The 26,713-nt window shown below is 37.8% G+C and overlaps 1 pseudogene across 1 annotated transcript; it reads right to left on the reverse strand.

Moving 5' to 3' along the window:
* Positions 1 to 2,856: 2,856 nt before the first annotated feature.
* LOC308350758 (heterogeneous nuclear ribonucleoprotein D0-like) lies at positions 2,857 to 26,369 on the reverse strand (annotated as a pseudogene). The gene is made up of 3 exons: positions 26,327 to 26,369; positions 3,797 to 3,868; positions 2,857 to 3,471 (listed from the first exon to the last, which is right to left on the reverse strand). The product of its transcript is annotated as a heterogeneous nuclear ribonucleoprotein D0-like (transcript).
* Between the last annotated feature and the right edge of the window lie 344 nt (positions 26,370 to 26,713).

Genomic DNA, 26,713 nt, shown 5'->3' on the forward strand with positions numbered 1-26,713 from the left:
ATTGAGGACTTTAGCTAATTCCTTAAACCTGTACAGATATCAAATATGATAGTGTACATCCTGACTTGTCCAACACTCTCCAATATAATAAATAATAAATATGATTTCCTTATTTTTTCTCTACCTCTGTCCTCAAACTTGTAGCTTTCCTCATAATGCCAGCCTGGTTCTCTCTTTCCCTGAGAGATCAAGTTTGACACTATGGGTTATGAAATGCTCATATTTCATAATATGAAATATGAGTTGCAGGAGTCTCTTGCTGTAGCTCCTATAGGAAGAGCTATATATATCCTCCTATAGGAGCTACAACAAGAGACTTCTGCAACTCTAAAAGGAAAAGAAGTGAAATAACCTACGGGGTCAAAACTACCTCAGAAATTACAATACATCATAGATGCAACGTATTTTCTGGGATTGTAGTACAGAAAGGTAGAACCTAACTTAAAGGGAAAGAAGTATATATTATTTCATCTGAAATTGGGTTTATCAATGGGATAAATGAAAGTATGAGAGGCATTCAGAAATACTTAGTGAATTCGTCTCTAGTTAACAGTTAGAGAGAATGTACTTTTGCAGCAGGAAGCCACTTTATCTGTGCTTTCCTAGAGAAGGCATAATGTTTATTGACAAGTTAGAATTGCCAATAGAATTTTGATGCTTATAGTGAGCAAAGTAGATTATCAGCCTCTCTTCAAATATGTGTACGCCAGGGGTAATATCATGAAGTTTTAAAATTCATTCATTATAGAGAGTACAAAAATATTAAGTCAAAGGTACACATGCACCCTGATATTTATAGGAACAATATCTATAATAATAAAATTATGGAAAGAACCCATTTCCATCAAATGATGAACTTGGTAAATACATGACTATATATATATATATATATATATATATATATATATATATATGGTGTATTACTCAGTCATAAATAAGAATGAGAAGTGAGATCTAGTCATTTGCAATGATAAGGAGCTAGAGGGTATTATGATAAGTAAAACAAGTCAGAGAATAAAAATTCCATATGATTTCACTCATGTAAAAATTAAGAAAAAAATGGGTACAGTAAAATCATAGAGAAGGGGCAATTCAAAAAACAAATTCTTAACTATAAAGAGCAAACTGCTGGTTACCAGAGAGGAGGTGGGTAGGAGGACAGTTAAGTACATGATGGGGATAAAGGAGTATACTCGTCGTAATGAGCACTGGGTATGTGGTAGGTAAGTGTTGAATCACTAAATTGTACACCTGAAACTCCTATTAGGCTGTATGTGAACTAACTGAAATTTAAATAAAAACTTAATAAATAAATAAAATTCATCGATATCAGTGTATTCAAGTATAACACATCTTTAGTAACTGTGACAAGATTCCATTTCATTTTTAATGCTGTTCTCCTTTATTTAACTGGAAAGATTTTCAAAACCAATATTTTCTTCTTGTCAAAGATTGTTTTTTAATTTCTTTAATTTTATTATGTTATGTTCATCACCATTCAGTACATCACTAGTCTTGATATAGTGTTCCATGATTCACTGTTTGCATATAACACCCAGTGCTCCATGCAATATGTGCCCTACTTAATACCCACTGTTTTAAAATAAAGTCATTAAAATACCATGGTTTTAGTTTTCTCACTACTTTTTGCTTTTGGAGGATATTATGAAGGCTACTGATCGCATTAGTGTCCCAAAGTTTGCACATTGATGTACAACAATTATATATATATATATATATATATATATATATATATATACACACACCTGTGTGTGTGTGTGTATATATATATATATAATTTCAGTTATATAACTTTATATATATATAATATAAATAGATCACCATAATCTAACTAATTAGCACATCTATCTTCTCTGTATAGTTACTACTGTGTGTGTGTTTTTATGTGTGTGCGCACAAGACTTCATTTAAGATCTATCCTTTTTGCAATTCCAAGTATACATATGGAATGGTTAACTATAGTGACCTTGCTATATATTAGATCTCTAGAGTTATTCATTCTATGTAACTGAAGCCATGCACCCTAGAGACAACATCTCTCCATTTCCCTCAGTGCCTGGCCCCTGGTAACACCATTCTACTCCCTGCTTCTCTGAATTGAACTATATCATTTCCACATATAAATGAGATCTTTCAAAACATCTCTTTCTATGTCTTGCATGTTCTATTTAACATCAAGCCCTCCAGCTCCATCCATGATATTGAAAATGGCAGAGTTTTCTTCTTTCTAATGTCTGAATAATATATGTCTCACATTTCCTATATTGATTCATCAGTCAAGGATGAGGTTTTGTCCACACCTTGGCTACTGTGAATAATGATGTAATGAACCTAGGAATACAGATAGCCCTTCACAATCATGATTTCTGATCCTTTGGATATATACCCAACAGTAGGATTGAAGGATGGTAGTTCGACTTTTAATTTCTTGAGGAAACACTATACTTTTTTTTCCATGATAACTGTTCCAATTTACATACCCATCAATAGTGTACACGGGATCCCTTTACTTCACACCCTCACCAACATGTCATATCTCTTATCTTCTTGATAATCATTAGTCTAACAGAGGTGATGTGATATCTCGTTATGATTTTGGTTTGTATCTCCTTGATGATATATGTTGTTGAGCACATTTTGATACACCTTTTGGCCATTTGTATGTCTTTGGAAAATGTCTATTCAGTCCCTCTGCTTATTTGTTAATGAGGGTAGATGAAGGAAATCGCCATAGCTTTGGCTCAGTTTTCCTGTGAACCTTCAAATTGATTCTGAAGCATAGCAATTAAGAAATAAAACAATGAAAGCAAATTTCTTTTAATGAGAACTCAGAATTAAACTTCAGAGGGAACCAGAGTCATACTTCCATTCAGGGACTTGATACAAAAAATTTAGTCTGAACTGCTTTTAGCAGGTGGCAGGAGCCACCTTCAAATGAATCTTCAAATTGGAAAATACTGCTTCACCACCTGTTGGGGATAAGTTGCAAATGAAATAATTTAGTATGGTTTGTAGCTATTTTGATGACCACCTCGCCTAGATACTTTCCCATAACCACTCTGCTAGTCACCACCTCTTCCACGAGCTCTTCCTGCAAATCCCCCTCTCGAGCCCCACTGCTGCTGCTGCTGGTACTGCTCCTTCGACATGGCTACTTTTATTTCACATTTACTAAAACCAACACTGTGGTATTTCTTTTCCCTTATCTTCTTCACTGGTTCCTCTTCCTTAAAGGTAATAAAGCAGAATCCACACCTCTTATTGGTCTTGTTGTCCATAGGGAGCTCTATGGATTCCACCTCACCAAAACCACCAAAGTACTCCCTTATTTTCTCTTCAGGTGTATCTGGAGAAAGGCCACCAACAATTTTTTTTTTTTTTTAACAGGCTCTTTTGTTTTCATGGCTTTGGCCCTTTTAGGATCAATCACCTTCCCATTCAATTTATGTTCTTTCTTTCTTTTTTTTTTTTTTTTTTAATGAGGCCTTAAGCTTTTTTTTTTTTTTTAATTTTTATTTTCAGCATAACAGTATTCATTGTTTTTTCACCACACCCAGTGCTCCATGCAATCTGTGCCCTCCCTAATACCCACCACCTGGTTCCCCCAACCTCCCACCCCCCGCCCCTTCAAAACCCTCAGGTTGTTTCTCAGAGTCCATAGTCTCTCATGGTTCACCTCCCCTTCCAATTTCCCTCAACTCCCTTCTCCTCTCCATCTACCCTTGTCCTCTATATTATTTGTTATGCTCCACAAATAAGTGAAACCATATAATACTTGACTTATGTTCTTTCTGATCCATGACCTTATCTACACTCTCTGACTCTTTAAATAGCACAAAAAACTGTTCTAAAAATAGAGTTTTATAAAAGTTTTATAAAAATAAAATAAAGATGTTAAGAAGAGAAAATTGAATAATAGACAAAACCATCTACTCCATTAACTCAAAAAATATAGAAAAGAAGTAAAATAAGTTACAAAGAGGACAAAAAAAGTAAACTAAAATCATATGAACTCACTCCCCAAAATTTAACAATTCCATTAAATGCAAATACACTGCACTTGAAAGGCACAAGTCGGCAGCATAGGCAGAATAATCTCCAACAAAGAAAAGTAATGGACTAATGATACACACAATATGATAAATCCCAAAACAGAGACTATGCAGTATGAGTAAATGCTGTGATTCAATTTTCATGAAGATAAAGAATAGACAACACCAAAGCAGAGTGATACAAATCAGGACAGTAGTTGCATCTGAGGGAATTAACTGAAAAGGAACTTGACAGAACTTTCTGGGTTAATGAAAGTATTCTAGGTCTTGAATTTCTTAGTGGCTATGTGAGCCACTTATCAAAACTCATCAAACTTTATACTTAAAAAGGTCTGCATTTCATTATATGTAAGATTTAGCTCACAAAAAGATTTTTATTACTAAATAACACCTTACCAATATAACAAAGCCCCCTCCAAAAAAAAAAAAAACAAACAAATCCCTTTCAAATTTAGTGTTCATTTCACAGGAAAAAAAAAAAGACAGAACAGTGAATGTCATTAAAAATTTCATTCCCATGAGTGGAAAATATACAAATATTTTATTGCAAATGAATACCTCAAAGTGACTTTGATTGGCTTCCTTAGACTTCACAAAAATCAATACTTATTAAACTGAAAATTATGTCATCAACAAAGTGTAGTGTCAACTCATATATTGGGAGGAAATACTTGTAAATCATATATGTATATATTTTGAAGATTATATTGATTGAGAGATAGAGTAAGAAGAGAAGCTGGGGGGAGAGGGAGAAAGAGAAGCTGACTCCCCACTGAGCAGGGAGTCTGATGCAGGGCTTGATACCAGGACCCTGAGATCATGACCTGAGCAGATGACAGATGCCTAACCAACTGAGCCACCAAGACAGGCATTTTTTTTTTTTTGTAAATTATGTATCTGATAAGGAACTTGTTTTCAGACTCTATAAAGTACTCCTACCACTTAATAATAAAAAAAGGCACTAACCCAAATTAAAAACTGGCAAAATATCTGAATAAACACTACTCCAGAAAAACATACAAATGTCCAAAGGAACATGAGAAGATGTTAACACCTTCAGATAATTGGTAATGCAAACCCCAGTCATAATGAGACACCACGTTCCACCTACTAGGATGTCTAGAATCAAAAAAGTCAGGTAATAATGAGTTTTAGTGAGGTGGTGGAGTAATTAGGGTTCTCATAAATTATTTGTGGTAATGTTAAATGGTGCAACCACTTTGGAAAACAATGTGGAAGTGCCTCAGAAGTTAAACATAGAATAACAATGACCTAGCTGTTCTAATCTTAAATGACTACCCTAGGGAAATTAAATATATCTTCAAATAAACTTGTACACCAATATTCATAGCAGCATTATTCATAAGAGCTAAAATGGGGGAAAATCTACAGTTCAAACAACTGATGAATGGGTCAATTATATATTCATAAAATGGAAGGTTATTCATCAACAAAAAAGAAACAAATGCTGATAATTGCCACAATATGGATGAAACTAATGTTAAGAACTTTCTGATAAATGAAAGAAACAGGTTAAAAAAGAAAACCTACTTTATAATTCCTTTTATATGAAATGTCTAGAAAAGTTAATCTATAGAGTAATAAAGTGGATTATGGGGAGCCTTTGCGGCTCAGTCTGTTCAGGCTCAGACTCTTGATTTCAGCTCAGATCATGAACTCGTGATCAGGGGATTAGGCCCATCCTGCTCTACACCCACCATGGAGTCTGCTTAAGACTCTCTCCTGCCCCTCGCCCACTACTCCTGAATGTGAGCTCTCTTTCTTAAAAAATAAAAAAAAAAGAAAAAAAGTAGATTACTATTTGCCTAGAACTGCTAGTGATGGTGATGGAGAAGAATGACAGGTGACTAAAAGGGGCAAGCAGAAGAGGGTTTCTTTTTAGAGTGGCAAAGATATTGTAAAATTAGTTAATGTTGGTTGTTTCACAGCCTTCCATACTAAAAATTTTAGACGATTTACTTTAAATAAGTGGGTTGTTTAATATGTGGTATGTATCTCAATAAAGCAATGAAAAACAGATGAATGTTAAACTTGGTGATCATTTTTACAGAATAAAAGGTCATGTAGTAACTGACCTTAAAAATTTATTTCACATGAAAACAGATATATAAATATTCATAAAAATTAGTGTATAACTTGGAACTCCATTACAATTAAAATTTTATTTTTTAAAAGACATCTATTTATTTATTTATTTATTTTTAATTTATTTATTTATTTTAATAAAAATATAATGTATTTTTATCCCCAGGGGTACAGGTCTGTGAATCACCAGGTTTACACACTTCACAGCACTCATCATAGCACATACCCTCCCCAATGTCCATATCCCCATCACTCTCTCCTGTCCCCCCTCCCCCCAGCAACCCTCAGTCTGTTTCTTGATATTGAGTCTTTTATGGTTTGTCTCCCTCCCAATCACATCTTCTTTCATTTTTCTTTTCCTACCTGCCCCCAACCCCCCCACATTGCATCTCCACTTCCTCATATCAAAGAGATCATATGATAGTAGTCTTTCTCCGATTGACTTAATTTGCTAAGCATAATACCCTCTAGTTCCGTCCACATTGTCACAAATGGCAAGATTTCATTGCTTTTGATGGCTGCATAGTATTCCATTGTGTATGTATACCACCTCTTCTTTATCCATTCATCTGTTGATGGACATCTAGGCTCTTTCCACAGTTTGGCTATTGTGGACATTGCTGCTATAAACATTCGGGTGCATGTGCCCCTTTGGAGCACCACGTTTGTATCTTTAGGATATATACCCAGTAGTGCAATGGCTGGGTCATAAGGTAGCTCTATTTTCAATTTTTTGAGGAATCTCCACACTGTTTTCCAGAGTGATTACAACAGCCTACATTACCACCAACAGTGTAGGAGGGTTCCCCTTTCTCCGCATCCTCACCAGCATCTGTCATTTCCTGACATGTTAATTTTAGCCATTCTGACTGGTGTGAGGTGGTATCTCATTGTGACTTTGATTTGTATTTCCCTGATACCGAGTGATGTGGAGCACTTTTTCATGTGTCTGTTGGCCATCTGGATGTCTTCTTTGCAGAAATGTCTGTTCATGTCTTCTTCCCATTTATTGATCAGATTATTTGTTCTTTGGGTGTTGAGTTTGATAAGCTCTTTATAGATTTTGGATACTAGCCCTTTATCTGATACGTCATTTGCAAATATCTTCTCCCATTCTGTCAGTTGTCTTTCAGTTTTGTTAACTGTTTCCTTTGCTGTGCAAAAGCTTTTGATCTTGATGAAATCCCAATAGTTCATTTTTGCCCTTGCTTCTGTTGCCTTTGGCAATGTACTTAGAAGAAGTTGCTGCAGTTGAGGCCGAAGAGGTTGCTGCCTGTGTTCTCCTCAAGGATTTTGATGGATTCCTTTCTCACAATGAGGCCCTTCATCCATTTTGAGTCTATTTTGACATGTGGTGTAAGGAAATGGTCCAATTTCATTTTTCTGCATGTGGCTGTCCAATTTTCCCAACACAGTTTATTGAAGAGGCTGTCTTTTTTCCATTGGATATTCTTTCCTGCTTACTCAAAAATTAGTTAAACATAGAGTTCAGGGTCTATTTCTGGGCTCTCTATTCTGTTCCATTGATCTATATGTCTGCTTTTGTGCCAGTACCATACTGTCTTGATGATGACAGCTTTGTAATAGAGCTTGAAGTCTGGAATTGTGATGGCACTGACTATGGCTTTCTTTTTCAATATTCCTTTGGCTATTCGAGGTCTTTTCTGGTTCCTTATAAATTTTAGGATTATTTGTTCTATTTCTTTAAAAAAGTGGATGGGATTTTGATAGGGATTGCATTAAATGTGTAGATTGCTTTAGGTAGAATAGACATTTTCACAATATTTGTTCTTCCAATCCATGAGCATGGAATATTTGTCCATTTCTTTGTGTCTTCCTCAATTTCTTTCATGAGGACTTTATAGTTTTCTGAGTATAGATTCTTTGCCTCTTTGGTTAGATTTATTCCTAGGTATCTTATGGTTTTGGGTACGATTGTAAATGGGACTGACTCCTCAATTTCTCTTTCTTCTGTCTTGTTGTTAGTGTAAAGAAATGCGACTGATTTCTGTGCATTGACTTTATATCCTGACAATTTACTGAATTCCTGTACAAGTTCTAGCAGTTTTGGAGTGGAGCCTTTTGGGTTTTCCACATATAGTATCATATCATCTGCAAAGAGTGATAGTTTGACTTCTTCTTTGCCAATTTGGATGCCTTCAATTTCTCTTTGTTGTCTGATTGCTGAGGCTAGGACTTCTAGTACTATGTTGAACAGCAGTGGTGATAACGGACATCCCTGCCGTGTTCCTGACCTTAGCGGAAAAGCTTTCAGTTTTTCTCCATTGAGAATGATATTTGCGGTGGGTTTTTTCGTAGATGGCTTTGATAATACTGAGGTATGTGCCTTCTATCCCTACACTTTGAAGAGTTTTAATCAGGAAGGGATGCTGCACTTTGTCAAATGCTTTTTCAGCATCTATTGAGAGTATCATATGGTTCTTACTCTTTCTTTTATTAATGTATCGTATCACATTGATGGATTTGCGGATGTTGAACCAACCTTTCAGCCCTGGAATAAATCCCACTTGGTCGTGGTGAATAATCCTTTTAATGTACTGTTGGATCCTATCGGCCAGTATTTTGGTGAGAATTTTCGCATCTGTGTTCATCAGGGATATTGGTCTGTAATTCTCTTTTTTGGTGGGATCCTTGTCTGGTTTTGGGATCAAGGTGATGCTGGCCTCATAGAATGAGTTTGGAAGTTTTCCTTCCATTTCTATTTTTTGGAACAGTTTCAGGAGAATAGGAATTAATTCTTCTTTAAATGTTTGGTAGAATTCCCCTGGGAAGCCATATGGTCCTGGACTTTTGTTTGTTTGGATATTTTTGATGACTGTTTCAATCTCCTTACCAGTTATGGGTCTCTTCAGGTTATCTATTTCTTCCTTGTTCAGTTGTGATAGTTTATATGTCTCTAGAAATGTATCCATTTCTTCCAGATTGTCGAATTTGTTGGCGTAGACTTGCTCGCAGTATGTTCTTATAATTGTTTTTATTTCTTTGGTGTTGGTTGTGATCTCTCCTCTTTCATTCATGATTTTATTTATTTGCGTCCTTTCTCTTTTCTTTTTGATAAGTCTGGCCAGGGGTTTGTCAATCTTATTAATTCTTTCAAGGACCATCTCCTCGTTTCTTTGATTTGTTCTATTGTTTTTTAGTCTCTATTTCATTGATTTCTGCTCTGATCTTTATGATTTCTCTTCTCCTGCTGGGTTTAGGCTTTCTTTGTTGTTCTTTCTCCAGCTCCTTTAGGTGTAGGGTTAGGTTGTGTATTTGAGACCTTTCTTGTTTCTTGAGAAAGGCTTGCACCACTATATATTTTCCTTTCAGGACTGCCTTTGTTGTGTCCCACAGATTTGAACCATTGTGTTTTCATTATCATTTGTTTCCATGAATTTTTTCAATTCTTCTTTAATTTCCTGGTTGACCCATTCGTTTTTTAGAAGGATGCTCTTTAGTCTCCAGGTATTAGCATTATTTCCAAATTTCCTCTTGTGATTGAATTCTAGCTTCAGAGCATTGTGGTCTGTAAATATACAGGGAATGATCCCAATCTTCTGGTACTGGTTGAGACCTGATTTATGACTCAGGATGTGCTCTATTCTGGAGAATGTTCCATGTGCACTAGAGAGGAATGTATATTCTGTTGATTTGGGATGGAATGTTCTGAATATATCTGTGATGTCCATCTGGTCCAGTGTGTCATTTAAGGCCTTTATTTCCTTGTTGATCTTTTGCTTAGATGATCTGTCCATTTCAGGGAGGGGAGTGTTAAAGTCCCCTGCTATTATTGTATTACTGTCGATGTATTTCTTTGATTTTGTTTTAATTGGTTTATACAGTTAGCTGCTCCCATGATAGGGGCATAGATATTTAAGATTGTTAGGTCTTCTTGTTGGACAGACCCTTTGAGGATGATATAGTGTCATTCCCCATCTCTTATTATAGTCTATCGCTTAAAATCTAATTGATCTGATATAAAGATTGCCACCCCAGCATTCTTCTGATGTCCATTAGCATGGTGCATTGTTTTCCACCCCCTCACTTTAAATCTGGAGGTGTCTTCGGGTCTAAAATGAGTTTCTTGTAGGCAGCATATTGATGGGTTTTGTTTTTTTATACATTCTGATACTCTGTGTCTTTTGATTGGGGCATTTACCCCATTAAGATTCAGGGTAACTATTGAGAGATATGAATTTAGTGCCATTGTATTGCCTGTAAGGTGACTGTTACAGTATATTGTCACTGTTTCTTTCTGATCTACTACTTTTAGGGTCTCTCTTTGCTTAGAGGACCCCTTTCAATATTTCCTGTAGAGCTGGTTTGGTGTTTGCAAATTCTTTCAGCTTTTGTTTGTCCTGGAAGCTCTTTATCTCTCCTTCTATTTTCAATGATAGCCTAGCCGGATATAGTATTCTTGGCTGCATGTTTTTCTCGTTTAGTGCTCTGAATATATCATGCCAGTTCTTTCTGGCCTGCCAGGTCTCTCTGGATAGGTCTGCTGCCAGTCTAATGTTTTTGCCCTTGTATGTTACAGACTTATTTTCCCAGGCTGCTTTCAGGATTTTCTCTTTGTCACTAAGACATGTAAATTTTACTATCAGGTGACGGGGTGTGGACCTATTTTTATTGACTTTGAGGGGCATTCTTAGCATCTCCTTTATTTTGATGTTTGTTCCCTTTGCCATATTAGGGAAATTCTCTCCAATAATTGTCTCCAATATACCTTCTGCACCCCTCTCTCTTTCTTCTTCTTCTGGAATCCCAATTATTCTAATGTTGTGTCGTCTTATGGTGTCGCTTATCTCTCGAATTCTCTCCTCGTGGTCCAGTATTTGTTTGTCTCTCTTTTGCTCAGCTTCTTTATTCTCTGTCATTTGGTCTTCTATGTCACTTATTCTTTCTTCTGCCTCATTTATCCTAGCAGTGAGAGCTTCCATTTTTGATTGCACCTCATTAATAGCTTTTTTGATTTCAACTTGGTTAGATTTTAGTTCTTTTATTTCTCCAGAAAGGGCTTTTATCTCTCCAGAGAGGGTTTCTCTAATATCTTCTATGCCTTCTTCGAGCCCGGCTAGAACCTTGGGAATCATCATTCTGAACTCTAGATCTGTCATATTACCAATGTCCATATTGATTAGGTCCCCAGCCTTTGGTACTGCCTCTTGTTCTTTTTTTGTGGTGAGTTTTTCCACCTTGTCATTTTGTCCAGATAAGATTTGCTTTCTCCTGCTGTGGAATTTCGCTGTTCTTGGTGAGTGAAGTTGGTCTTGGCTGGGTTTCTTGTTGATCTTCTGGGGGAGGGGCCTGTTGTAGTTGGCGGCCTCCCAATCTCTGGCCTGGAGGAGCCGAGCACTTGGGGTCCCGCTCTTCAGTGTGCCCTCAGAGAAAAGCGCCCAACCGCCCCGCGTCCCTGACCTGTGATCGCCTCTAGAGGAAAGTAGTCAATTGCTGGTACTTGGAGAAAAGTGTCCAGTCGCTTCCGTTTCCGTCTCCACGGCCTCCGGCCGTGCTCCTAGCCCACCTAGCCTGCAACCGGCACAAGGTAACCCCGGGCTGAGAGCTCACTCCTCGGCTTTGTTGCTGTAGCCATCTTCCCCGCTCTAATACCTGCGAGCTCTGCAGCACTCAGACACCCCAGGTCCTTCTGTGACTTTGCGGGACCTGGGGTTACGCTGACCCTGCCTGGACTTCCCCCGGTTTAGCCTCTGGAGCGATGTCCCTCCGTGGAGCAGACTTTTAAAAGTCCCGATTTTGTGCTCCATTGCTCCGCCACTTGCCGGGAGCCTGACCCTCACCTCACTGTCTGTCTTCCCGTCGCTTTAGATTCACTTCTCCGCAGGTCCTACGTTTCAGATAGTCATTGATTTTCTGTTTCTACAATTGTTGCTCTTCTTCTCTTTGATTTCCCATTGAATTTGTAGGTGTTCACAATGGTTAAATAAGCTATCTAGCTGTTCTCCTGCTACCTGATGTCATCTCAGCCTGCTACTTCTCCGCCATCTTGACTCCTCTCTCCAAGACTTTTGTTTATTTACTTCTCAGAGACAGAGTGAGCAGACAAGCAGAGGGAAAAGCAGGCAGAGGCAGAAGCAGGATCCCCACCAAGCAAGGAGCCCAATGCAGGGTTAGTTCCTAAGACCCTGAGATCATGACCTGAGCCAAAGGCAAATGCTTCACTGACTGTGCAACCCAGGCATCCCATAATTAAAATTCTAAATAACCAAATTATATTTGAAAATTTAGTTTTTATCATACATAAAGAATGACTCATAGAAATTTTATTATTAGGAAATAAATAGAATGTGGCATGAGAAAAGGCCATCTGTTTCTAATCTGCAAAATGATGCCTTATGAATTAGACCCAGGACATGTGCTTCAACAGCCAAAGAGCACAATGCTGCTCACTAAAGGCAAAGTTTCTATGGGTTACTGGAGAAGCCCTTGCACCAGGTGCTTAAGGAGCATAGCACAAAGCCCCAACTGAAGATGAGGGGTGTAAGTGAGGACTAAACATTAGTGCCAGGAGATCCTAGCAGGTCCAACTCCGAAAAAAAAAAAAAAAAGTTCTACCCTCATAACATTAATACTGTTTGTCTTTTGAGTATTGCCATGTGACAACATGGATGGATCATTGTGGGAATTATGCTAAATAAAATAAAAGACAAATATGATTTTCTGTTTTGTGTGTGTTGAGTTTGAGGAGTTCTTTATAGATCCTGGATATCAACCTTTTGTCTGTACTGTCATTTGCAAATATCTTCTCCCATTCCGTGGGTTGCCTCTTTGTTTTGTTGACTGTTTCCTTTGCTGTGCAGAAGCTTTTGATCTTGATGCAGTCCCAAAAGTTCATTTTCGCTTTTGTTTCCTTCGCCTTTGGAGACATATCTTGAAAGAAGTTGCTGTGGCTGATATCAAAGAGGTTACTGCCTATGTTCTCCTCGATGATTCTGATGGATTCCTGTCTCACGTTGAGGTCTTTTATCCATTTCGAGTTTATCTTTGTGTACGGTGTAAGAGAATGGTCGAGTTTCATTCTTCTACATATAACTGTCGAGTTTTCCCAGCACCATTTATTGAAGAGACTGCCTTTTTTCCACTGGATATTTTTTCCTGTTTTGTCAAAGATTATTTGACCATAGAGTTAAGGGTCCATATCTGGGCTCTCTACTCTGTTCCACTGGTCCATGTGTCTGTTTTTATGCCAGTACCATGCTGTCTTGGAAGAACCAAGATGCCCTTCAACGGATGAATGGATAAGGAAGATGTGGTCCATATACACTATGGAGTATCATGCCCCCATCAGAAAGGACGAATACCCAACTTGTAGCAACATGGACAGGACTGGAAGAGATTATGCTGAGTGAAATAAGTCAAACAGAGAGAGTCAAGTATCATATGGTTTCACTTATTTGTGGAGCATAACAAATAATATAGAGGACAAGGGTAGATGGAGAGGAGAAGGGAGTTGAGGGAAATTGGAAGGGGAGGTGAACCATGAGAGACTATGGACTCTGAAAAACAACCTGAGGGTTTTGAAGGGGCGGGGGGTGGGAGGTTGGGGGAACCAGATGGTGGGTATTAGGGAGGGCACAGATTGCATGGAGCACTGGGTGTGGTGAAAAAACAATGAATACTGTTACACTGAAAATAAATAAAAATTTTAATTAAAAAAATAAAAAAAGACAAATGGTGTAAGATCAAATACTGTAAGACATCATAAACATGGGAAATCAGAAAAAAAAATATATCCAAAATACTGAACTCAAGAGATACACAGAACATGTTGGTGGTTGCCACAGTGGGGGATAAGAAGAGTGGATGAAATGGTGAAGGCTGTCAAAAGAAGAAACAAACAAAGCAGAATGAACATGTAGAAACAGGGTGTATTCTTGACTGTAAATTTGAATTATTAATTCTGTTACAATTTTTACCATTGATATTAACACTGTTTCACCCCATATAAGAGAAGACACACTTGTAATGACTATTGTATTAGCCATAATACACAGATCTAAGGGAAAAAAGCCTTGAAGTTTCTCAAAAGTGGAAGAACCAGGCACAATGTTGGGCCAAAGTGACAGCTGAGAACAGAGAGTAGAGTACAAACTATTTGCGCTATACAAGACAGACCTAAAAGAGATGTGGCCTCAGAGAGACAAAATTCCTAATTGTGGTCTAAGACACTGTGAAGTGCCATCCTAACCTACCACTAGAGGAATCTCTTACATCTGTGACTTAGTTAGAGTAAGAACTTGTATGTTTAAGTCAAAACTATTGCACATACACCGTTCCATACGTACATTCAGGTGGCCTCATTAGATCACCTGACATCCCAGTACTGAAGATGCATCTGATATTGTCTTCTACCTAAATCCATTTAAAGCACTGGGAGACACTGCTCCAGAGGCTAAACCGGGGGGAAGCCCAGGCGGGGTCAGCATAAACCCAGGTCCTGCGGGGTCACAGAAGGACCAGGGGTGTCTGAGTGCCGCAGAGCTCGCAGGTATTAGAGTGGGGAAGCCGGGTACAGCGATAAAGCTGAGGAGCGAGCTCTCAGCCCGGGGTTACCTTGTGCCGGTCGCACCCTGGGTGGGCTCGGAGTGCGGCTGGAGGCCACGGAGATGGAAGCGACCCGACGCTTTTCTCCAGGTACCAGCAATTGACTGCTTTTCTCAAGGCGCGACCGCAGGCCAAGGAGGAGGGGCACCTGGGCGCTTTACTCTGAGGGCACACTGAGGAGTGGAACCCCAAGCTCTCGGCTCCTCCGGGCCGAGAGATTGGGAGGCAGCCATCTTCATTCCCGTCCTCCGGAACTCTACGGAAAGCGCTCAGGGAACAAAAGCTCCCGAAAGGAAACCCGAGCGGATTACATAGCCTGGCCCCTCGCAAGGGCAGTGAAATTCCGCCTGAGGCAAAGACACTTGAGAATCACTACAACAGATCCCCCCCCCCCCCAAGAAGATCAACAAGAAACCCAACCAAGACCAACTTCGCTCACCAAGAACAGCGAAATTCCACAGCAGGAGAAAGCAAATCTTATCTGGACAAAATGACAAGGCGGAAAAACTCACCTCAAAAAAAAGAACAAGAGGCCGTGCCGAAGGCTGGAGACCTAATCAATATGGACATTGGTAACATGACAGATCTAGAGTTCAGAATGACGATACTCAAGGTTCTAGCCGGGCTCGAAGAAGGCATAGAAGATATTAGAGAAACCCTCTCTGGAGAGATAAAAGCCCTTTCTGGAGAAATAAAAGAACTAAAATCTAACCAAGTTGAAATCAAAAAAGCTATTAATGAGGTGCAATCAAAAATGGAAGCTCTCACTGCTAGGATAAATGAGGCAGAAGAAAGAATAAGTGACATAGAAGACCAAATGACAGAGAATAAAGAAGCTGAGCAAAAGAGAGACAAACAAATACTGGACCACGAGGAGAGAATTCGAGAGATAAGCAACACCATAAGACGACACAACATTAGAATAATTGGGATTCCAGAAGAAGAAGAAAGAGAGAGGGGTGCAGAAGGTATATTGGAGACAATTATTGGAGAGAATTTCCCTAATATGGCAAAGGGAACAAACATCAAAATCCAGGAGATGCTAAGAACGCGCCTCAAAGTCAATAAAAATAGGTCCATACCCCGTCACCTGATAGTAAAATTTACATGTCTTAGTGACAAAGAGAAAATCCTGAAAGCAGCCTGGGAAAATAAGTCTGTAAAATACAAGGGTAAAAAAATTAGACTGGCAGCAGACCTATCCAGAGAGACCTGGCAGGCCAGAAAGAACTGGCATGATATATTCAGAGCACTAAACGAGAAAAACATGCAGCCAAGAATACTATATCCGGCTAGGCTATCATTGAAAATAGAAGGAGAGATAAAGAGCTTCCAGGACAAACAAAAGCTGAAAGAATTTGCAAACACCAAACCAGCTCTACAGGAAATATTGAAAGGGGTCCTCTAAGCAAAGAGAGACCCTAAAAGTAGTAGATCAGAAAGAAACAGTGACGATACACAGTAACAGTCACCTTACAGGCAATACAATGACAATAAATTCATATCTCTCAATAGTTACCCTGAATCTTAAAGGGGTAATTGCCCCAATCAAAAGACACAGAGTATCAGAATGGATAAAAAAACCAAAACCCATCAATATGCTGCCTACAGGAAACTCATTTTAGACCCGAAGACACCTCCAGATTTAAAGTGAGGGGGTGGAAAACAATATACCATGCTAATGGACATCAGAAGAAAGCTTGGGTTGCAATCCTTATATCAGATCAATGAGATTTTATGCCAAAGACTATAATAAGAGATGAGGAAGGACCCTATATCATCCTCAAAGGGTCTGTCCAACAAGAAGACCTAACAATCTTAAATATCTATGCCCCTAACATGTGAGCAGCCAACTATATAAGCCAATTAAAACAAAATCAAAGAAATACATCAACAGTAATACAATAATAGCAGGGGACTTTAACACTCCCCTCCCTGAAATGGACATATCATCTAAGCAAAAGATCAACAAGGAAATAAAGGCCTTAAAAGACACACTGGACCAGATGGACATCACAGATATATTCAGAACATTCCATCCCAAAGCAACAGAATATACATTCTTCTAGAGTGCACATGGAACATTGTCCAGAATAGACCACATCCTGGGTCATAAATCAGGTCTCAATCAGTACCAGAAGATTGAGATCATTCCCTGCATATTTTCAGACCACAATGCTCTGAAGCTCGAACTCAATCACAAGAGGAAATTTGGAAAGAACGCAAATACATGGAGACTAAACAGCATCTTTCTAAAAAACGAATGGGTCAACCAGGAAATTAAAGAAGAATTGAAAAAAATCATGGAAACAAATGATAATGAAAACACAATGGTTCAAAATCTGTGGGACACAACAAAGGCAGTCCTGAAAGGAAAATATATAGTGGTGCAAGCCTTTCTCAAGAAACAAGAAAAGTCTCAAATACACAACCTAACCCTACACCTAAAGGAGCTGGAGAGAGAACAACACAGAAAGCCTAAACCCAGCAGGAGAAGAGAAATCATAAAGATCAGAGCAGAAATCAATGAAATAGAAACCAAAAAACAATAGAACAAATCAACAACACTAGGAGCTGGTTCTTTGAAAGAATTAATAAGATTGACAAACCCCTGGCGAGACTTATCAAAAAGAAAAGAGAAAGGACGCAAATAAATAAAATCATGAATGAAAGAGGAGAGATCACAACCAACACCAAAGAAATACAAACAATTATAAGAACATACTACGAGCAAGTCTACGCCAACAAATTCGACAATCTGGAAGAAATGGATACATTTCTAGAGACATATAAACTATCACAACTGAACAAGGAAGAAATAGATAACCTGAAGAGACCCATAACTGGTAAGGAGATTGAAACAGTCATCAAAAATATCCAAACAAACAAAAGTCCAGGACCATATGGCTTCCCAGGGGAATTCTACCAAACATTTAAAGAAGAATTAATTCCTATTCTCCTGAAACTGTTCCAAAAAATAGAAATGGAAGGAAAACTTCCAAACTCATTCTATGAGGCCAGCATCACCTTGATCCCAAAACCAGACAAGGATCCCACCAAAAAAGAGAATTACAGACCAATATCCCTGATGAACACAGATGCGAAAATTCTCACCAAAATACTGGCCGATAGGATCCAACAGTACATTAAAAGGATTATTCACCACGACCAAGTGGGATTTATTCCAGGGCTGAAAGGTTGGTTCAACATCCGCAAATCCATCAATGTGATACGATACATTAATAAAAGAAAGAGTAAGAACCATATGATACTCTCAATAGATGCTGAAAAAGCATTTGACAAAGTGCAGCATCCCTTCCTGATTAAAACTCTTCAAAGTGTAGGGATAGAAGGCACATACCTCAGTATTATCAAAGCCATCTACGAAAAAACCCACCGCAAATATCATTCTCAATGGAGAAAAACTGAAAGCTTTTCCGCTAAGGTCAGGAACACGGCAGGGATGTCCGTTATCACCACTGCTGTTCAACATAGTACTAGAAGTCCTAGCCTCAGCAATCAGACAACAAAGAGAAATTGAAGGCATCCAAATTGGCAAAGAAGAAGTCAAACTATCACTCTTTGCAGATGATATGATACTATATGTGGAAAACCCAAAAGGCTCCACTCCAAAACTGCTAGAACTTGTACAGGAATTCAGTAAATTGTCAGGATATAAAGTCAATGCACAGAAATCAGTCGCATTTCTTTACACTAACAACAAGACAGAAGAAAGAGAAATTGAGGAGTCAGTCCCATTTACAATCGTACCCAAAACCATAAGATACCTAGGAATAAATCTAACCAAAGAGGCAAAGAATCTATACTCAGAAAACTATAAAGTCCTCATGAAAGAAATTGAGGAAGACACAAAGAAATGGACAAATATTCCATGCTCATGGATTGGAAGAACAAATATTGTGAAAATGTGTATTCTACCTAAAGCAATCTACACATTTAATGCAATCCCTATCAAAATCCCATCCACTTTTTTAAAGAAATAGAACAAATAATCCTAAAATTTATAAGGAACCAGAAAAGACCTCGAATAGCCAAAGGAATATTGAAAAAGAAAGCCATAGTCAGTGCCATCACAATTCCAGACTTCAAGCTCTATTACAAAGCTGTCATCATCAAGACAGTATGGTACTGGCACAAAAGCAGACATATAGATCAATGGAACAGAATAGAGAGCCCAGAAATAGACCCTGAACTCTATGTTTAACTAATTTTTGAGTAAGCAGGAAAGAATATCCAATGGAAAAAAGACAGCCTCTTCAATAAACTGTGTTGGGAAAATTGGACAGCCACATGCAGAAAAATGAAATTGGACCATTTCCTTACACCACATGTGAAAATAGACTCAAAATGGATGAAGGGCCTCATTGTGAGAAAGGAATCCATCAAAATCCTTGAGGAGAACACAGGCAGCAACCTCTTCGGCCTCAACTGCAGCAACTTCTTCTAAGTACATTGCCAAAGGCAACAGAAGCAAGGGCAAAAATGAACTATTGGGATTTCATCAAGATCAAAAGCTTTTGCACAGCAAAGGAAACAGTTAACAAAACTGAAAGACAACTGACAGAATGGGAGAAGATATTTGCAAATGACGTATCAGATAAAGGGCTAGTATCCACAATCTATAAAAAGCTTATTAAACTCAACATCCAAAGAACAAATAATCCAATCAAGAAATGGGCAGAAGACATGAAAAGACATTTCTGCAAAGAAGACATCCAGATGGCCAACAGACACATGAAAAAGTGCTCCACATCACTCGGTATCAGGGAAATACAAATCAAAACTTCAATGAGATACCACCTCACACCAGTCAGAATGGCTAAAATTAACAAGTCAAGAAATGACAGATGCTGGTGAGGAGGCGGAGAGAGGGGAACCCTCCTACACTGCTGGTGGGAATGCAAGCTGGTGCAACCACTCTGGAAAACAATGTGGAGGTTCCTCCAAAACTGAAAATAGAGCTACCCTATGACCTAGCCATTGCACTTCTGGGTATATATCCTAAAGATACAAACGTGGTGCTCCGAAGGGACACGTGCACCCAAATGTTTATAGCAGCAATGTCCACAATAGCCAAACTGTGGAAAGAGCCTAGATGTCCATCAACAGATGAATGGATAAAGAAGAGGTGGTATATATACACAATGGAATACTATGCAGTCATCAAAAGACATGAAATATTGCCATTTGCGACAATGTGGTTGGAACTAGAGGGTATCGTGCTTATCGAAATAAGTCAATTGGAGAAAGATAACTATCATATGATCTCTGATATGAGGAAGTGGAGATGCAATGCAGGGGTTTTGGGGGTATGTAGGAAAAGAAAAAATGAAAAGATGGGATTGGGAGGGAGACAAACCATAAAAGACTCAATCTCACAAAACAGACTGGGGGGCGCTGTAGGGAGGGGGGACAGGAGAGGGTGGTGGGGAAATGGACATTGGGGAGGGTATGTGCTATGATGAGTGCTGTGAAATGTGTAAACCTGGCGATTCACAGACCTGTACCCCTGGGGATAAAAATACATTATATGTTTATTAAAATACAAAATAAAAAAAATCCATTTAAAGCATTTTCAGTGATGACATCTTTGAAATATCTAATACATCCTGAGTGGGAGAATAATATAAACTACCATAAGACCTGAACATTTAAAAAGATAATGAAGAAATTAGTGAGATTTTGAGCAGAGTCCTTCCTTTCCTTTTTTCTTTCTTTTTTTTTTCTTTTTTTTTTTTTCCTGTGACTTTTAATTTTTTTTTTTAGTTAACAGACAGGTATTTAAAAGTACTTCCTAGAAAATTCTCAAACACTGAGAGTGAAGACAAAAAATTTCCTGAGATTTCACTTTCCCTTCTTTCAAATCCAACAGGTCTTGATGTGTCTACAGCAGTTCCTTTCATTGCTTTATCTACTTTTACCTCTGCATCTTCATAAGAGATCCATTGCTATCCCAGGCTGAAAGAATGGATTTAATTTGATAGTACAAGTAACTGCTTATATGATAACAATAATAAAACTGATTTTCTAATTTCACAAATGGGATAACAGAAGCCCCTTGAAGCTAAATGATTTATCTAAAATTATAACACCATGGTCTCAGAAAAAAATATATATATATAATTTTTATCCTCTTTTTAACTCTACCCACCACCTTTTGACTGTAAGAGCTTGATATTAAATAAGGGACAATATTCATGTACTTAAAGATCATAGTCTTCTAAGAAGATCCTGTGGAGATCACCCACACTCAACTACTTGAACACTCATGGCAGTATTCAGAAGGGAAAATACTGGGACATGTTTTTAAATCCATGACAAAAATAAGATGACCTTTTCCACATGTATGAACATTATCATATCCTCTAACTCTTAATTGATTCAAAATTAGTTGGCTGTCTGAGACAGATTGAGAATTACTAAATACCTAAAAACAAGCAAATGAAAAAAAAAAAAAAAAAGACACCTTAAAAAAAACCCGGGTTTCATGGTTAGATGTGTGACTTAGAGAATTGGTTTATGTCTCTGGACTTTGTTTCCTCATACAATGTGAATGAATGCTCTAAAAATGGGGGTAAGGTGATCAAAATATGTACACCTCAATTTCTGTAAATATTCATGCCAAGCAACAGTGAGTACTCATTTTTCCTTTTCCAACTACTATCATTCTCCATTTATTTTGAGTGAGAATAAATGTTGTTTTTCCTTGTGATGTTTTTCTTTCAGATATTTTCATTATCTTTGGGAACTTGGTGTACTAGATTTATTCCATGAGAAAAATGAACAATGAAACTGAATTCATTTCCTGGGCTCTTTCTCAGAACCTAGAGGTTGAAGAAGTTTGTTTTGTGGTGATTTATTTCTTCTGCAAAGTCATTTCCTGGAAAACCTCCTCATCAGGCTGACTGTTTACATGGGTACACTTTTGAAGTTTCCCATGTATTTCTTTCACAACAGATAATTAATCATCTCACATCATCAAAAGTAGAAGGGTGAGTACAGTACACTCAGGTATTTTGAGAGAGACCATATTCAGATAACTCTTTTTTTACAGTGTATTGTTGTAAGTTTTCTACTTTATTATTATTTTTAACATTTACTGTGCCTAATTTATAAGTTAAAATTTATCCTAGGTATACATATATGGAAAAATAGTATATGTAGTGTTCAGTACTATTTATAGTTTCAGATATCCACTGGGGGTTTTGAAACACATCTCTACCCCACCACAGATATATGGAGGAACTATTGTATAAGTGACCTATCCCAAGCCAAAACTGAAGAAAAACTTACATGAAGTTTCCAAATGATCACATTCCCCAATATTTTTTAATAAAAATCTTTCTTTTAAAGATTTTATTGATTTATTTAATTGACAGAAAGAGAACACAAGTAGGCAGAGAGGCAGGCAGAGAGAGGGGAAGAAGCAGGCTCCCTGCTGAGCAGAGAGTCCAAACAGGGCTTGTGTTGGGTCCCAGGGTCCTGGGATCATGACCTAAGCAGAAGGAAGAGGCTTTAACCCTCTGAGCCACGGAGGAGCCCCACCATTCCCCAATTTTGCTGTAGTGCTTTCTCCCCAACCCTGAACCCAAGACCATGTGAGGGGTTCACTATGACCAACTGTAGAAGAAAAGTCGTGGGCCTATTATAGAGAAAATTCTGCAGTAATATGTAGGTACAGCTCAAAAGTAATTAGATGGAACACTACAGCCACATTGTAGAAAATCCATGAAGGTCAGTGGTGAAGGGAATTTCTTTAAATTGGTAGAACTTGGAGAGATGAACCTGGTGTTCACTTTCCTAGAAGAAGAAGTGGCCACATGTAGAAAGTATACCTATGCTTGTGTTTTGCTAAAGGTTTGGCTGAATAATCGGGGTTTTGGGGGAAAAAAATCGAAAATTTGTAACAAGAAAATATGAGGAAGAAACATGTTTACATAGCTCTCTGAATAAGTAAAAACACACAAATACCTTTGCCCCTTGCCAATGCTCACCAAGGACTGACCTGCAGAGGACTATTTTAATATACAAGTGGATAGGATAACCCATTGTGTGCATACCGGTTGCCTCTTTCCCCATCTACTACCATCATAGTTCAATAGGTGCATGTACACAGTGGTCATGGTGGCAGAGATGGAAGATGTACATGATCTCTACAGCATGAACTTCCAACCACCAAAGTTACCCTGGGCATGACCATAGCTGAGTGCCAAATCTTTCAGCAGTAGAAGCAAACTGAAGTCTTCATATGGCAGCATTCCTTGGCATGATCAGCCTGGGTGCAGGTTGATTACATTGGACTCCTTCCATTGTTGGAGGGTGGTGATTTGTTCTCACTGCCACACAGACGCTTCCTTTGGATATGGATTGCATTCACTGCATGTAATGTTTCTGCCAAAACTACGATTGAGACCTTAGAGAATTTTTTAACCACATTCATAGCATTTCACACAGCATTGCTTCTGATCACCAATCTTAGTTCATACCAAATCAAGTGCCATAATGGGCCCAAGCTCATGAAATTCACTGGTCATACCGTATTTTCCACTGTTTTTGAAGCAATTAGTCTCCTAAAATGGTGGAACGACCTACTGTAAGGTTAGTTATAGTACAACAAAGGTAGCAATACGCCCTGTGTTGGAAAAAGGGGCTTCAGTTCTTATGAAGACCATAGATGCTCTGAATCAGTCTCCATGGTATGTTGCTGAACTCCCATACCCAGGCCTCGAATCAAAGAGTAGAAATGGGAGAAGCACCACACATTATTAACCCTAGTGAACCACTATCAATTTTTTGCTTCCTATTCCCTTTTAATTATGCTCTTTTTGCTTCAAAGTCTTCATTCCAATGGGAGAAATGTTTCCAGCAGGAGAAACAACAATTCTATTGAACAGAGGGTTAGGGCTGTTGCCTGACCACGTTGGATAGCTCATGTATTTGAATCTAAAGTCAAAGGAGTAAGTTGTTGTGCTGGCTGGGGTGACTGATCCTGGCAACCAAGGAGAAATTGGACTACTACTGCACAGTGGAGGTAAGGAAGAGTATATCTAGAATACCGGAGATCCATAGGACCACAATTAGTATCCAACATGCTCTGATATCAAGATCAATGGAAAACCAAAACAATGCAATCCAGGCATAACTACTAATGACCCAGACACTTGAGGAATGAAGGTTTGTGTCACCCCACCAGCTAAAGAAACACAACCAGCTTTTCTGCTTGCTGAAGGCACATTGAATACAAAATGCATAATAAAAGAAAGTAATTATGAATTAATCATGGGACTGTTAGAAAAACAAAGATGTAAATTATTTTATTTACTATTTATATTATGAATATGTTTATGTGTGAAATATATATATGTGTGTGTATATATATATATATATATATATATGACACAAATGTTTTGTGTTTTTCACTTTCTTATTACCTTACCATGAAACTGAAGATATATTGAATTTGTGCCATAGTCTTTTTGTATTTTTATTTGCCATCAGTGTTTTTAGCTACTAAACATCAAAGGGAAAGTACAAATCACCCAAAAGTTTTACCTTGCCTTCTTGTGGAGGTTTTAGTGTATTTTCATTTGCATGCAGGATAGTTGTACGATTAGGTGGAATCATAACCATGTATAGTCTTTATTTGGAGATTAGGTATGATTTGTGGAGATTAAACACACACACACACACACACACACGTACTGTGTGGATAATCAATGGACTGGTTAATTTTATGTGTTAACTTGTCTAGAGCATAGGATGCTTAGATATTGGTTTGACTATTGCTTTTGGTGATGACTAAGATTTTTCTGGATGATATTAACTTTTGTATTGGGAGAGTGAATAAAGTAGATTGCTCTTACTAAAGTGCTTCCTCATTCAACCAAATGAAGGCCTGAAAATTATAAAAGACTAACCGTCCATGAGTCTGAGGGGATTCTCCTGCCTGAGAGCCTGCAAACTGAACAATTAGCTCTTCCTGTCTGATGGCTTCCACTCTGACATGGTAACTCTTCCTGATGTATGGAACTCCTGCCTATGAACCTGTACTGGGACACCAACTCTTACAGGCTTATAGCAGTTTCTGGTGTTAAACTCAAAATGGGACATTGAGTCTACAGATTTTGCACTCTTCAGGTTCCATCTAAACAAAAAAAATTCTTTGTAACAAATCATTGTGTGTGTGTGTGTGTGTGTGTGTGCATATACTCTGAAAGCTGTCACATCTTCATGGATCAGGAGACTCAATATTGTTTAGAAGTCAATAATATCTGAAGCAATAAACTTTTAATACAACCCATATCAAAACTCCAATGGCAATTTTTGAGGATATAGAAAAATCAGCTGACAGTTTCATAAGGAATCACAAGAGATCTTTAGTCAAAAGAAAAAAAAATATTGAAAAGAAAAAGTTGTGGGTCTCACATCTCCTGATTTTAAAGCTTATCATAATGTTATAGTAATGAAAACAGTGTGGAAATGGCATTGAGAGAGGTACACAGACAAATGGACTAGATTGGAGATCCCAGAAACAAAACATCACCTATATGGTCACCTGACTTTCTACAAGTGCCAATGTCACCTAATAGGAAAAGGATGTTTTTTTCAACAAATAGTTTGTAAAAAACTAGAGATTAATGTGCAAAAGAATAAAGGTAGGGCTTAACTTACACTGTATACAAAATAAACTCAAAATGGATCAAAACCTAAGTGTAAGAGCTAAAACTGTAAAATATTTAGAAGAAAATATAAATGAAAAAAAAAACCTTCAAGACATTAAGTTAGGAAATAATTTCTTGAATATGACACAAAAAAAAGGTTACAGGAGAAATAAATGAATAAATTTGTTAAGCTTAAAGTTAAAAACTTCATCAAAGGCCATAATCCATAGAGTGAAAAGTCAATTCATGGAATTCCTAAACCCCAATATCAACAAAACTCTTCAATAAACATTTATCAAAAAATAAATATTCAAAGTGGGCAGTGAACAGATGAGAAAATACCCAACATCACTAAACATGTATGTACATGCTTTTCATAAATATAATAATAGTGCAGCCAAAAAGAAAGACAGTATGACATCCCAGAAAGTTAATGATACAATGAGAAAGTGATCTCTAAATTCCACTTCAGGTATATAACAAAAGCATTTGAAGTGGGGATTGGATGAAATATGTGTACCCTCATGTCCATATCAGCAATAGTCATATTAGCAAAAATAAGTAAGCCACCCAAGTGTCCATCAACATATGAACAAACAAAATGTGGCACACATACAGTGAAATATTATTCGGCATAGAAAAGGAAGGTTCCTGAGCCATGCTACAACAGAAATACATGTTGATGACATATCACATGAAATAAGCCATTTATGTTTAAAAAATTCATATTTTATAACAGGTTTATATTAACAGGGAAATGGTGAAAAAGAGATTTCCTACATGCTCTGTGCTCAGTTTCCTCTGTTACCATCTTATATGAAAGAGTACATTAATTCACAAGTAATTAACTTCATGGGAACACACTATTTTTAACTAACAACCATATTTTATTCAAATTACTTTCACTAATGGCAGTTTTCTTCTCCAGAATCTCATCCAGCATGCCACATTAAATTCGGTTGACACATCTTCTTCAGCACCTCCAGACAGTGAGTTTTTCTAGATATACTCTTATTTATTTCAAGTACAATTAACATACAGCATTTTATTACTTTCAGGTGTGTAAAATAATGATTCTACATTTCTATAGCTAATGCAGTGCACATCACAAGAATTCTGCTCAACTGTTCTTGTTTTTGATGAACTTGACTGTTTTGAGCAGAATTGGTGAGACATTTTATATAAAAACCTTCACTTGGGATTTATTTGATATTTTACTCAAGATTGGACAGGGGTTGTGGGTTATTAGGAGAAAGATCACAGAGGCCAAGCTCCATTTGCATCAGA

The sequence above is a fragment of the Martes martes genome, assembly GCF_963455335.1.
Source record: "Martes martes genome assembly, chromosome: 10".
Classification (NCBI taxonomy): Eukaryota; Metazoa; Chordata; class Mammalia; order Carnivora; family Mustelidae; genus Martes; species Martes martes.